Source organism: Sturnira hondurensis, unplaced genomic scaffold, assembly GCF_014824575.4.
Source record: "Sturnira hondurensis isolate 20B ecotype Veracruz unplaced genomic scaffold, ASM1482457v3 Scaffold0022910, whole genome shotgun sequence".
NCBI classification, from domain to species: domain Eukaryota; kingdom Metazoa; phylum Chordata; class Mammalia; order Chiroptera; family Phyllostomidae; genus Sturnira; species Sturnira hondurensis.
The window spans coordinates 16006769-16021622 of record NW_028095541.1 but is presented as its reverse complement, the minus strand read 5'-3'; the positions used below and the strand labels follow the sequence as shown (position 1 = coordinate 16021622).

The following is a 14854-nucleotide window of genomic DNA, read 5'->3' as shown; positions in this document are numbered from 1 at the left end:
GTGGCACTTTGTAGCGACAGCCCTAGAAAACCAGTACAGGAACTACAGACATTGTGGTATGTGTAAATCTGTATAAAAAAGGCATTTGACTACTTTGACAAATGTCTAAAGGATGACTTTAAAAATTTTTCAACTCACAAAAAAATTGCACAAAACCCAAATCAATGCCTATATTTATTTTTTCCCAAGTAGTTAGGCAGATTTAAGGTGGTGGCGAAGGCTAGCTTCACTTGATTTCTAGTGAATGGTGTTGATGAGTCAGAACCATTTACATTGCTCAGAAAACGATCTGTAAAAAGCAAAGTCTGAGTGTTGTGTTTACTGAAGTGATGCCATATGTTGGTTGATTAACAAGTTGTCAGAATATTAGAAGTTCTCGGATGATTGCAAAAAGGAGCATCTGTTTGCTGAAGCTTTTATCTGATGTGTGTACAGATATCGTCAGGTTTGGCACTTTTCCCAAATATCAGATATAAATTCCCGCAGTATTTAGCCTTCAGAGAGTAACACTGAAGTACTGGTGGGGTTTAAGATGTTTATTCTCAGGAAAGCGAATGAAGTGAAGCCAAAGAGAGGCGATACACACATAAGAGTGCTATGTGTCAATCAGTCTCTTTTTACCATTATACCTATATAACCTACTACAACTAATGTTTACTTAAATGTCACTTGCATGGTAATTTAAGGGAAAAAAGATTGGATCTCCTTGGAAGCTATCACTTTACCTAGGCTTTATTATCACTTTAATATACCACTTTGATTTATTTATCAGTTTACTTATTAAAAATACCTTGTACTTACAAAGTGACTTAGGGATTACATATGCTTTAATATTGGATTCTCACAAGCTATAAAGGTGGCAAGAAATTGTATACCCATTTTACAGGTGAAGAATCTGCCATTGAGTAGAAATAAACCCATCTGGTTTGGAAGTGGTAGAACCAGACCCAGAGATGGGCCTTTGAGCTCCATCTCTGCATTGGCTGCAAATTCTATACATAAAGTTTCAGGAACTGGCTGTGGGTGCTGTGACAGGTGCTACTCAGGATGACATTCTGGAATTTCCCTTTGTACCTTTCCATAACCCCCTATGATTCAGTCAGCTACCACCTGTTGGATGGTGCCATTCTAACTGCAGCAAACAGATTCTGTTGGGAAGAAAAAGCTTTCCTCTACTCTCTTAGGTTTAGTGTATGGGGGAAGGGGGGCTGTGAATTTAGCTGACAAAGAAAAGCAGAATAACAGCAGAAAAAGAGTGCAAATTTTACTAATAGTTTATGTGCATGAAAGTTCTCAGGAAAAAAGTAAAACTCAAAGAAGTACTTAGACTCGGGGGCGTATATCCCATTTAACAAAGGCTTTCCTTTGTTTGGGCTTCAGAGGACAAATAAATTGTGGGAAAATAAATAGGAAATACGTAGATGAGGGAAACTAATGAAAGATAAGGGTTATTTTAGCAATGTGAATGTATGCAGACTTATTTGGGTGCTGGCTGTCTCTAGGGGTAGAGTTGCTCTCCTGTTCCTGGTACACTGGGGACACCTTCACAAAGAGGAAAATGTGTGCGTGCCCTGCTCTTAGGTAGAAAGGAGGAAACCAGACTGTTCTCCTGTGTCCGCCATTTCTTAATTGTTTGCAGTTCAAAATGATGCTTATGCCAAAGTGGCATATTCTGAAGGGGCATCTCCTCCTCATCCCCCTCAATTCCTTTCCACCACTGATCAAAGCCAACATGAAATAAGTAAGGTGGGGAAAAGGCCCTCTTCTTATATCAGCTGAGTTCAAAGTTAGACTTATATTTCAGTTGTTCCATTTCCTTTGAAATTGCTCAGCACTCATGGTCTTAGAACCAAGTGCTTCTGTGACATGACGTGCATGACGCCTTTTTCTTTAACCTTGACTTTTTAGTCCTATATTTTTATAACACACATGAAGGCTACATTATGGAGAAGTAAGTCCTTTAGCGCTTCAGGAAAATGGGGCATCTTATGAAAAAGAAAGTGTTTTCATTTTCACAAAGTTTAACCTTTTATTTAAACTGTAAGTCAGGTGTAACTTTGAGGAGTTTGTTCCTGTCATATCTTTGTATACTGTAGGGGAAGAAAACAAACTTACTCTACCCTCTTGCATTCAGTGACAGGGGCTTGTGAATGAAACTGACAGAGGATTAGCAAAAGGAAAGCTTTATTTCACATGCATACAATGAACCTCACATAGTAAAACTGAAAACTCCTAAAAGTGCTTAGGCCTGGAAGCTTATATACTATTTTAGTACAAGGTGATAAATTGTGGAGAGGTGACAAAATAAAAGAAAAGAGGAGTGGGCTTCTAGAGGGGATTAATTGTGGAAAGGTAAATATATGGGAGAGGAAAATAAGGATTTCACAAAGTTTGTAATACAGACTCAAGTCAGTGCCATATCCAGTGATAAGAGTCATCTCCCCTTCCTGGTTAAGAGAGGGGTGGGGGACACCCTCACCGACAAACATTTATGCCCCGCTATTAGGCAGAAAGGGGGAGGGCAGAGAGCTCCTCCTACCTCTGCTGTTGCTTAATTGCCTTCAGCTCAAACAATCCTTATGCCCAAGTGGCATGTTTTGAGGAGGCATATTCTGGTTTCCTTCATTAATGTCAAGGATCTCTACAGTCAGGACCTTCCCTATATTTCCAATCATCTCCGCAACCACTAAATTTCTGAGCCTTCTTTTCAGCAATGTGCTTTTGTGCTATACCTCCCTTCCACTGAATTCGTGCTCTTGCTTGCAATCTGCCTACAATACCATTTCCCCTACTCTTCTTTCCAGCATGACCTATCCTTCAGCACAAGTGCACACTCAGTTTCTTGTTTTAATGTCTCCTCACGCTGCCAGCCTCAGCAAGTGGCTTCTTCTTCTAACTTCTGTGGGCTCTCCTTATTGAGGAGTTAATTAGACAATCTATCATTTAGCCCTTCAGATTTTCAATGGTGATTTGAATACATAAATCTTCTATTGTTATTTAACTTCTCACATTTTGCTCTTTTTTTGTCTCTTTAACCTCAGTCCTGCTTGTCTCACTTGATCTGTGTAACCTGGAGTATTGCCTTCCAAAGTGTGAGCCAAGGACAATCTGCATGAAAATCCCCCAGAGTTCTTGTCGACAAGGTAGATTCCTGAGACTGATCATGGTTCTGGTAAACTGCCTTCCCTGGCGACTCTTCTGCAGAGTGAAGTTCATGAATCATTGACTTAGCAAATGTCATTCAGTAATTTATTCATTCAACAACTCTCTGAACACCACTTAGGTGCTAGGTGCCAGGGATACTGCAGTGGTTGAGGGAGACATGGTTCCTGTTATCCTGAAATTTCTAATCTGGTTTTTGGAAATGACAATGAACACAGATGTAATAGTATGATGTAGCTTATACAGGAAAAATATAAAGAGCTGTGGGAACATTTAAGACGGGGACCTCACCTGACAGGGACAGGTGTGAGGAAATACTTCCCTGACAATGGGGAGTTGGGACCTGAAGGAAAAGTAGGACCTGGTGATGGGAGAGAGGGAGGGAGGACAGGCAGAAGGAATCACAAGTGTAAAGCTCTGAGGTGGGTAAGAGCATGGCCTCTTCTTTGGAGGGACAGGAAGCATGACTTAAGCACTCAGGCAGAAGAAAGTGATAAAAGGGACAGCTGAGAGTTAGCACATGGCCAGATCATGCAGGTCCATGAGGCCAAGCTAATGAGTTTGGAACTTATCCTAAGGACAGCTGGAAGCCATCAAACTGGAGTGGTATGATCAGTCATGTCTCCCGGGTCATTTCTGCTCTAGAATGGAGCAAGAGTGTACCTGGGGAGACTGATTGGAAAGCTTTTGCAATTGTCCAGGAGAGAGCATATGATGGTTTTGTCCAGGATGGTGGTGGTAGGATGGATTCAAATGGTACTTAGGAGATAAATTACATGGGAGGAAGTCGTTAATTAAATATTGGGGTGAAAGGGAAGTGGCAAGGCTGTCTTTTATTTTTGGTATTGATAACAGTTCTTACAGCCAAGTAACACTGAGAAAGGACTGGGCTGGGAGGACAAAATTACAAGTTCAATTCCAGGTACACAGATTTGAAGTCCCCATGAAACATTCAGGTATAACCTGTCACGTACTTTTCATATTTCCCACGGAAAAGGTAGAATTTAAGTGGGCTTAGAGAGAGTTGTGGAATTTAGGTAAGTACCAATAGAGATCCGGTTAGAAGACCACAACTATGTTTATCTATCATTCACTGTGTTTTCCTTGCGTATTTTTACTTAGTTGATATTTGGTGATCAGCTGATTTCACAATTCTTGTCTTTAAAAGTGATTCTTTTCTCCAAGGAGATTATAGTGGCTTTGGCTGTTTGTTTTAATCTTGTTTTGTTTAGGAAGTGGGTTGAGTCAAAAGTACTGTTTGCAGGTATTTGTTCCTTTGGCTGAGGGTGGGCAGGCTTACTGGAGGTATGTGGGTTCTTTAAAATTAACTTGTAAAGACAAGCTGTATTTTTCTTACTGTTGTATATTAACTAGTTATGGATGAGCTCAGTTATACTGAAAGGTGGAGAGAACTTGCATGAAGACAACAAATAAAAACAAGAACTATATCATTGTGTACCAACATGGTAGTGCTGCTAGTGAAAATTCATGTCCAATGAAGATTTAGGAGACTGTCTGCAAGTATGAGTTGGCCTTTGATGAACACGCACTCTAGTAATGCAGTGGTTCACATTTGATATGAGCCTAATTTCCAGGAAAGTGCATATAATGGAGAACTGTGGATTCTCCTCTACCCCCTCTTCCTCTGACTTTTCCATCCCTTTTTCTGTTCATCATCTGCTTCTCATTCATCTTCACAAAAGAGAGTAATGAAAAAAAAGCAATGGGGCTAAATTATTCTGTGTCTTAAAAATAATTACCCCTAAAGCATTACTTTTTCAGTTGGAAAATTACATGAAAGGCTTTACAACTAAGCATGAGTGATAGGATGTAAAAATAGGCCACTGGGCTGGTCCTACATTCCAGTAAGAGAAACCTGTCCACCGATTCCTGAGTAATGCTTAACTACGTGGTTATTCTTAGCAGCAGGGAGCCCCCTCTCTATTCTGGGAATCAACCAATTCTGTTCCTAAAACCAGTTAGACAGAATGCTTTTTCAATAATGAATCAAAACGAGACAAGCCCACTGGCTGACACTAGTTCTACACCTCAGAGCAACCAACAAATGTATTCCGCACACCTTTCAAATACGCTAGACAACCGCCATGTCTCCTCAGGCCTTCTCCTCTGCAACCTAAGTATCTCCGATTATCTCAAGCACATTTTCATAGAACAGTTTCCACATTCTTTGCCATCTTTATAAAAAATGTGTCTCCTTTGGGCCCTCTCAAATGGCAGACACCTACTTCTGAGTGACACCCACACTGACCAGGGCCCCGTACAGCATGCCTGCTGCCTCTTAGCTGTGCTTGGGCTCATGTTTAATGACTCTAGTTTTAAACAAGGGACAGGAAGGAGACTGAGGGATGCATGGAATGTGTATTGTTTTTGGAGCTCGGAGACATTCCAAGTCAGGTAGAATGATCATGTTTGGTTTATAACAGAGTGGATTTTTGTTGTGGAACTTGAAATATGCTGAATCCCAGGGGAATTACTAAGTAATAAGTGGGAGGGCTTTTGAATCCCATTAGAGTAAAATGGGAAGATATTTCCCTTTTTCACTCTTTATGTGGCAGTTGTACCTAAATCTGCTTTTAGGAACAGCTGTTGTAGCAGATGTTCTTTTTAGAATTTTTTTGTTTTTGTTTTTTAGTATACCTAGCAGATTCTTTTCATGAAGAGATGTTTATGAAAGCCCACACCTTTTTTCTAATGCAAATAAACCTCCATTCGAATAGAAACTTCCAACTGTCACCCACACTGACAAAGCACCTTCCTCTGCCCCAGTATGTGGAGGGTTTCACGTGAGGTTGAGGCCCTTTCATCACCTCGCCATACTCAGTGCACTGGCAGCTGGCTAAGGCAGGTTTCCAGCTACCGGGGAGGTCACTGGTCAAAACACTGGGACTACTCTTTCCCTTCAGTGTGCCAGTGAAATTCCTGGTTTCTTCATGGGCCACTGACTAGCCTGGTGTTCCTGGTATTGTAAGAACAAGCCATTCCCAAAGTCTCACATCTGCCTAGGTGTCCCTGATGCCAAGATCTGCATTTTTGATCTGGGCCAGAAGAAGTGGACGAGTTCTCATTCTGTGGCCACGTGGTGTCAGGTAAACATGAACAGCTCTGTTCTGAAGCCCTGGAGACTGCCCACATTTGTGCCAACAAGTACATGGTGAAAAGCTGTGGCAAAGACAGCTTCCACACCCAAGTACGGCTCCACCCCTTCCGTGTCATCTGCATCAACCAGATGTTGTCCTGTGCCGTGGCTGACAGGCTCCATACAGCTATGCAGGCTGCCTTTGGAAAGCTCCAAGGCACAGTGGCCAGGGTCCATATTGGCCAAATCATTATGTCCATCTGCACCAAGCAGCAGAACAAGGAGTGTGTGATCCAGGCCCTATGCATGGCTGAGTTCAAGTTCCCTGGCCACCAAAAGAACCACAACTCCAAGAAGTGGGGCTTTACTAAGTTTAATGGGGATGAATTTGAAGACATGGTGACTGAGAAGAGGCTCATCCCAGATGGCTGTGGGGTCAAGTACATCCCTAATCGTGGTCCCCTGGAAAAATGGTGGGCTCTGCACTCATAGGGCTCTGCACTCTTAAGTCTCTGCTTCCATCTTAACACCCACCAATAAATCCTACTTCCTGTCAAAAAAAAAAAAAAAGACTGGGACTAAAGGAAACAGGAATGTTAGCCCCGTAACTGGGAGTATTAGATTCAAAACCAGGAGCAGCATAAGATTGCTCATTCTCTTATTAATCCTCACTACTAGGTTTTGAGCCCTAGTCCCATAGATGGTCATTAAAACAAGAAGAAAATCACAGACATGCTAGTGAATCCTGCTCCTGTCTAGTAAAGGGGCAAAGAGTATACTATCTCTGAAAATAGTTTTCTGTCATTACATACAGTATATAGTATAGATGTGTGTAACATTTATAAAATAGGGAATTCTGTACATAACCAGAGAAAAGACACAATGCTGAAATAATATTTTTCAAATCACTGACCTAAAAGCATAACTTAAATGAAAAAAGGAGACCCTCAAATAGAAATTCCTCTTTCAGTTTTTGCTCTCCATGTATCTATGACCTAAAAGGAGACATTTTTTGCTAAAGAGTAAACTCTCGGGATCACCATTTACCCAACTGTCACTATTGTAAAAGTCTTCCCACCTTCACTGTTTACTCTGGAAAACCCCAGGGAACATTCCAAAGGTTGAGCAATAGTCGTGCTCCAGGAAGATGCATCATGTGTTAATGCTGCAGTGCACGGGATTCCAGCTGAACTCCGCTGCAACTGCATGTACCGGCCCACAACTCGGCTCCACAGGGTGGCTGGGTCAAGCTGAATAAGGATCTCCTCTAAGACATTCTCTTTGGCACACTCCTTGCGCGTCCTGTTCCTTTGTTGAAACTGTGTCACGTTATTATCCATACTTTATTTTCTTTTTTCTTTTTTTTTTAAGATTTTATTTATCTTTAGAGGGGAAAGGAAGGAGAGAAGTATCAATATGTGGTTGCCTCTCGTGAGTCCCCTGCTGGGAACTGGCTTGCAACCCAGGCATGTGCCCTGACTGGGAATCGAACCGCAGTACTCTGGTTCGCAGGCCCGCGCTCAATCCACTGAGCTACGCCAGCCAGGGCCATACTTTATTTTCATAAGTAACCTGTGCATAGTAACCTGATGATTACCAACACCAGGGGTTTAATTCACACTTCTGTTACCTGATGTCCCAGCTTTAAGGAATGCCTTCTGATCCTCCATCTGGAAAACTAGAAAATCAACACGTGTACTTTCACTTCAGTGCTCTCTTCCCTTCCACTTCCGGATATGTGTTAGCGACATTGTTATTTGTTGTCGTAGTTTTANACTGCGTCACGTTATTATCCGTACTTTATTTTCACAAGTAACCTGTGCATAGTAACCTGATGATTACCAACACCAGGGGTTTAATTCACACTTCTGTTACCTGATGTCCCAGCTTTAAGGAATGCCTTCTGATCCTCCATCTGGAAAACTAGAAAATCAACACGTGTACTTTCACTTCAGTGCTCTCTTCCCTTCCACTTCCGGATATGTGTTAGCGACATTGTTATTTGTTGTCGTAGTTTTAGTATTAAATGGGTCCCGTCCTCAGCGCAGTGCTTTCACTCCAGCTTTCCAATCATCTCTTGGGTGGTTGGGGTGTTTCTTCTAATATTTCTTCAAAAGGTTTCCCAGGAAGTGTTTTCCTGAGTTCTTGAAACTGAAAATCCTTTGCTTTTACACATGAATGACAGTGTTGTGTGTAAAATTCTTGAGTCACACTTGACATCTCTAAAGTCTTTGTACTATTACCTACTGCTTTTCAAAGTTGACTTTTTTCTTCTTACGGTTTGGTCCATACCCATTCTTCTCATAGTCGATATTTCAATCTGTAGATTCAAATCTTTTTACTTCAGAACACTGCGGGTAAGAAGTTCCGAAACACTTCTTGAATTACGTTTGGATGTATCTGTACCTTTTTCTCTTCCTTGGTCTTCTTCAGAGATTATTTAGAAGTTGGATTGCCTTTGGTTTCTCAGCCATGTCTTTATCTAATCACTTTTCACTCTTTTTCCCCAGTTACTTGTACTCAGTTTCCTCAAGTCTACACTCTGACTGAGATTGAGCTTCTAGCATCATCTCTCCTCCTGTTCTCTTCCAACATTGCTTCATTCCTTTACTTCTGTGCCTTTGACACTTTCCCCACAGCCCTGCTCTGCTGGCCCAGCCAGGGTCTTTAGGGTCTGCCATACACAATTTCTGAGGCCCTGATCCCATCTTTCACTCAATTGTCCCTAACCCGAGCTTCCTCCCTTGTCACAACATTATGGGTTCACTGAGCCCCTTTCTGTCATTCTTTTCTCTTTTATATTTGCTCACAGAACTTTATAGCTGACTGAACCAACCAGAATTAAGGCCTCTGCAAGTCTCCCTCTTCCCTTCTTTCTAAGCCATCTATTTCCCTTCTCAGTTCGGAAGGTCCAGCTTTCAGAAAATATCCCTATCTGTATGTGTCTGTCTCCCTTCACTAATTAATACATTTTGTACTTTTTAATTGTTTCTACCTTGTTATGAAGGAACCTGTATTAGCAGAGTAAAGAGAATAAGTACCCTTGGGGATTCAAGTGTCGGACCTGAGGTGGTTGACTTCACGCACGCAATTGCAATTTCTCTGAAGCCCAGCATTTAATCTTAAATATAAGATAATATTTTTATTCAACTTCATAATGTCTGTTTGATTTAAATATTTAAAGTGTTTTAAATTACTCACCTATTAAATTACTTAATCCCCCCATCTCCAGTCTTTGAGTAAAATTGAAGCCTCAAAGCGCTAAGCCATACTCGTAATGAGGTTTCAAGTACTTTCTCACAAGCCACTGGGGATTCTTGTGACTATGAATAACTCACATGTTAAAAGGGGCCCCTCATTTGCATCTTTGAATCTCTGGCCTCTAGCATAGTAGCAGGTGCGTATTGGCAGTCAGTAATTGTGAAATTTACTGGAATTGAAGTTGCAAGATTGCTTTGCTACATTCCATATACTGCTACCTATTTTAACTTATTTTTGATGCATTCTAACTAAAATGCAGGTTCTTTCTATACTGAAAGATAGAGGTGGGGCCTTAAAGAGTCAAGAGTAATGTGTGTTTATACTGTGATGTCAGGAGTCAGCTACTGAAACAGGTGTTTTCTAGTCATTCCTTCCATCCTCAAGGAGACCAGACACCTGTCTTGAGCTCCAAGAAGGGAGTATAGCAGACTGGGAGCATGGGCTCTGCAATCAAAGTGCCTGATTGCAAACCCTGGGATCACCTCTGGCATTTGTGAGTCTGCAGGCTTGTTATTTGAGCTGCAAAGGCCTCATTTTTCTTACCTGTAATATTGGGGTAATGATGATACCTACCTCGGAGGGTTGTGGAGAAGAATAAATGATGCTGCCTATGAAAATGTTCAACATAAGTCTCGAAACTAAGTATGCACCTGTTAAATGACAGCTGTCCTTAGTGCTAAATGGTGGAATGAAAGAGTACAGAGATCACAGGATGAACCCAAATTGTTTGTTTCAAAATACTTTCAAAATATGACCCAGACACTAGTGAGCAGCTCCAAGTAATAATGCATTGCCTTGGTGTAAAATTCCATAATCCCCATAATGAATATAATAATTAAAATCTTTTCCCATGCCCACCTTGCATGCATGCACACACACACAGACAGACAGACACAGACACAGACACATGCATTCTTGTCCAGAGGTAGTAAAACCATTAGTGGAGGACAGTTTGGCCTCTTGTACTGCAGCCATTTCTCATCCTTACTTCTAAAGCCTGAACGCCTGCACAGCTTGGTGTGCATGGGTACTGAACCACCTCCTCAAGGTAGAAAGATAAGCAGCATTGGATTTGCACTGAGCTTTATAAGTTAGCTCCAGAGCTTTCCCAAAGCAGGATTGCCCCAACTCACAAACACAAAGAGCCCAGAAGTTTCTCCTGCCCACAGATTCCCCCCATTCCCTTATATGTCCTGGGAGAGCCCAGTGCTATCTAGGATTTCCAGAATTAGAATGAGCCATTGAGGATGTCATGTTTAAGTGCAGGCAGGCTGCTGACTAGTTATTTTCTTAACATCTTCCATCATTTGGCATCTGTTCCAGGAAACGCCAGCCAGAACTCCGCAGTTAGTGACCATATGGATAGAATCTATAAGAAAATAATGTACAATCCATATCAGCTAACTGCTCTGAAGAGCTGATCTCATGGAGATAGAAGGATAACAGGGATGTAGGTCTGTTATGCTGTCCTTTGGGGAGTTATCAGGCAACCGTGTGCCACAGAGTCTATTTTTATAGCACTGTTTCATTCTGTTAAATGTGAGTTAAAGACCCACATTTTCCCCTGATTGATTTGGTCAAGGATAGGAAACATTTGAAGGGAAGAAAAGAAAAGTTCTTCATCAGGAGAAATAGTTATGGTTTTGAAATTACTTCAGAAGAAATCCAGATAAGGATCAAAGACCAAGGCACTGAGATAATCACTGTGGCCTTATCTTCCAAAACCATCTCCACAAGGTTAAGTGCTTCACAGGCCCCTGTTCACACTCATGCTTTTAAGAGAAGCACATTTGAGGCAAATGACATGGGGCTATGCCAGGGTCCTCCAACCAGAGCTAAAGGTCACACCCAGATGGGGACTAAAGTGATCCTTAGTGGACTAGAGAAAAGCATAGGGTCCAATGAGTTCTGTGTTTCTGACCACAATTAGCATTAACAATGACTGGGGTAGTGCTTACAGCAAGACTTTGGGAAGCTTATGTTGATAGTGGGTAAAAAGCTCTGGATTCACAGTAGCCAAGACCAGAGACAACAAAAGTGTCCTTCCATAGATGATTGGATAGAGAAGATGTGGTACATTTATACGATGGATTACTACTCAGCCATAAGAAAAGATGACATACTGTCATTTGTGACATGGATGGACCTTGAGAATATTGTGCTAAATGAAATAAGTCAGTTAAAAAAAGTTAAGAACTATATTATTTTCCTCATATGTGGGTTATAAAACTGAAACTCATAGACATAGACAACAGTATGGTGGTTACCCCAGGGGAGGGAGTAGGGGGCAGTAAAGGGTCAAGGGGGCCTAATATATGGTGATGGAAGATGATTTGACTTTAGGTGGTGGTCACACAATGCAATGAACAGATCCTGTATCAGAAATGTACCCTTGAAACCTACATAACCTTATCAACCAACATTATCTGACTAAACTTAATAAAAGATAAATAAATTTCAAAATAAATTTAAAAAATTTTAAATCCAAAAAAGTAAAAATAAAAACTTCCTCAGGAAACTTTTTACTTGTCTCAGACAAATCTTGCAGCTCTGGCTTTAAAGGAATCCCATGAACTTATCTGGAGAGAATGTTTGCTGTGAAGCAGTAGATGTCTAATAACACATTTGATGCCAGTGTCCAATTTAAATAGCTCCTTGGCAGTGTTGCTCCATGATCCAAATGTGGAGCCCTGTGTACACAGTAGTGGGGCTTGCCATCTGTCCCACTGAGGTATACATACAGCATTAGAGACTTCGTCTTCTCCGTGGTCAGGTCACACAACACTTGTCTTCCTTTAACTATAGGGGAGAGCTCTCTAAATTGTTGCTACCATACCTGACCAAAAACGATGGCTTAAATCGTCTCTGCTTGAGGAAATAAGTGAACTGCAGAGGCACTCATCCAGATAGCTCTGCCTGTGTCAACAGTAGATGGGAGAAAGTGTTCGATTTGTGACAGTGGGGGTGTTGCAGCAGGTCTTAGCTCTCAACAAAGGCATTTGTTCTGTCTTGGGGTTTTCTCCCCTTCGGTGTTTTCTTATTCAGAAGAATAGTCACATTCATGTACTGTGGTTGGTTGAAATAAAAGAATTTAAAAATAACTTGGTTAGGGAAAAATGAGAGGATTATACCACACATACACAATCCTAGCAGAAGCAGTGTAGACTGGAGGCATTTTCTGGGCTCTGAATTCTGACTGTGAGTTTGAATTTCAGCTCCTCCCCTTCCTAACTACGTGACCCTTGTCCAGTTGATGAGTGTCTTATTTCTTCTTTTGCAAAATAATAACAATAACAATAATAATGGCATCACCTTCTTCCTACGGTTGTAAAGGATTTAAACAATGACTAACACACACCAGGGTGTGGTTTTTGGTTTAAGAGGGTCCCATATATAATACCACTTTTCCTACCCAAATTTACCCAAATTCCAAGCAAATTAATAGGTAAACAAAAGAGTAAGAAAGAAAGAGACTAAAATAGTACCCTGTTTACTAATAAAGCCAATGATAAAATACAGCTTAGGGTCAAGGCAACAGCAGGCTGAAACCAAGAATTAAGCTTTCTTACCAGTTCCAGTCACCAATGGACCACTGCCGGCCTGCCTCCCAACATGGGGTCTTAAGGAAAGAGAGACAGAGAGTTCAAATTTCACTGGGCTTACCCTGTTCCTCCGTTGGAAAAGGTAAGCGGTGGGACAGATGGTGGGGGAAACTCATCCTCGGAAAATCAAAGGAAGAAGTGCCTCTCTGCTAAAGTGATTGCTCCTTGTGAGCAATTATAATTAAACTCTGGACACTCCATGCTTAACCCACGTCATTATGTAGTTGACCTAGGGCCAACAAATGCCTCTGAAGGAGGGAGTGCTATATATTTTGCTGTTTGTTTTCATTAAAAGTCATTTCCAAGGAGACTATGACTAACTTGATAACCCCTATATGACATTTACCTACCAATCTGGCCTTTATTTTTACTCTGTTCAACTCCCAAACCAGAGCTCCATAGAGCTCGGTTGGCCCTTCTCACAGGAAAGCTGTATTGATTTTATGCACCTGTTCTTTCTCTCCAGCTGTCTATCCCTCTGTGTTCCTCAGCACCCTCTGCATTATGGGCTTCACACCGTTTCCCCAGACTTGGCGACATTCCCCACAGCGTGTGGAGGGGTGTATCTGAGGGACACCTGGGGTAAGTGGGGATTAACCCACAGGCCTTTCTAGGTCACAGCCTCTCCACTCTTTATAAAAAAGATTGCTTCTACCCCAAAGTGGATGAATTTGCTATTTAATTCAATTCAACAATTAACAAAGACTAGAGATCAAGGAGAATGGGATGAGTCCCCTCTCCCACCTCTCCTTGTTGTGTCACCATGGTTGGGCTAAGTTCCTCTGTGCAAGGCCACAGGGCCACGCAACCCTTCCCTGGGTCTCTCTCTCCACACTAGGTAAGTCCCCTCCTCTTGCCCCTTAGGCCTCCGGAAGGTGAGAGTCCCGTTCCTACCACAGCTCCCATTTTGACGTGTTCTGAAGCACACCCACCCTTTGGGAACACCGAGGTCCCCTCATTAAACTCCCTTTGATTACCTGTTCGGGGGACCATCTCTCCTCACCCTGCCTGAACATTAGGCAGATGGCCCAGAAACATTGTCCTTGTTTAAACCGAAGCTCCAGTTGTCCTTGGGTGGTGGCTCTGAGCGTGTGAGCTGCCCAGTCCAAGGCCCTGAGCACACAGGCATTTATGCAAGAGGCAGCCATGTACCCACCCTGTCCTGAAGGCCCTGTGGGCATCCACTGTAGGAGTAGGGATTGAGGGTGTTATTCTAGGGCACCCACCTGCAGAAAAGCCAATAAAAGCAGAGGGGAAGGTGGGGTCGGAGAACAACAGAGCCTATAAAGTGATGTGTGAAATGCTGCCAGGAAAGTAGGAACACTGAAAAATCTGATGATAGCAAATCATCAGATGAATATTCTCCTTTGTGGAGTCGGTGAAGAAGGGGGTAAGGGAGGAGAGGGAGACAAAGATAAAAATGATCCAGAAAGTGAACAATTGGGATTTTTTTTTCAAAGAACTATAGCTTTACCGACTCTATTATTGTAAAAATATGTATCTGTGTTGTGTTTCTGCTAGGAGCTGATCTCTGTGCTAAACATGGAGGACACAAAGATGAGAAATAAACAGGATCTAGCCCCTTCCTTCAAAGGGCTGGACATCTAGTGCAGTGGTTACCCACCTTGCCTTCACTCCCATATACAGGCACCTGTATAATGACCCCTCCTCCCAGGCGATCCGATCTGTCCCTCCCACCCGCCCCCACTGAGAACTGTCCATCCCATCCAAC

At 42.1% G+C, this 14854-nt stretch overlaps 1 pseudogene; it reads left to right on the top strand.

Annotated features, from left to right (window-relative positions):
• The first annotated feature begins 6113 nt into the window (after window positions 1–6113).
• Window positions 6114–6829, top strand: LOC118980535 (60S ribosomal protein L10-like; annotated as a pseudogene).
• Window positions 6830–14854: the final 8025 nt, after the last annotated feature.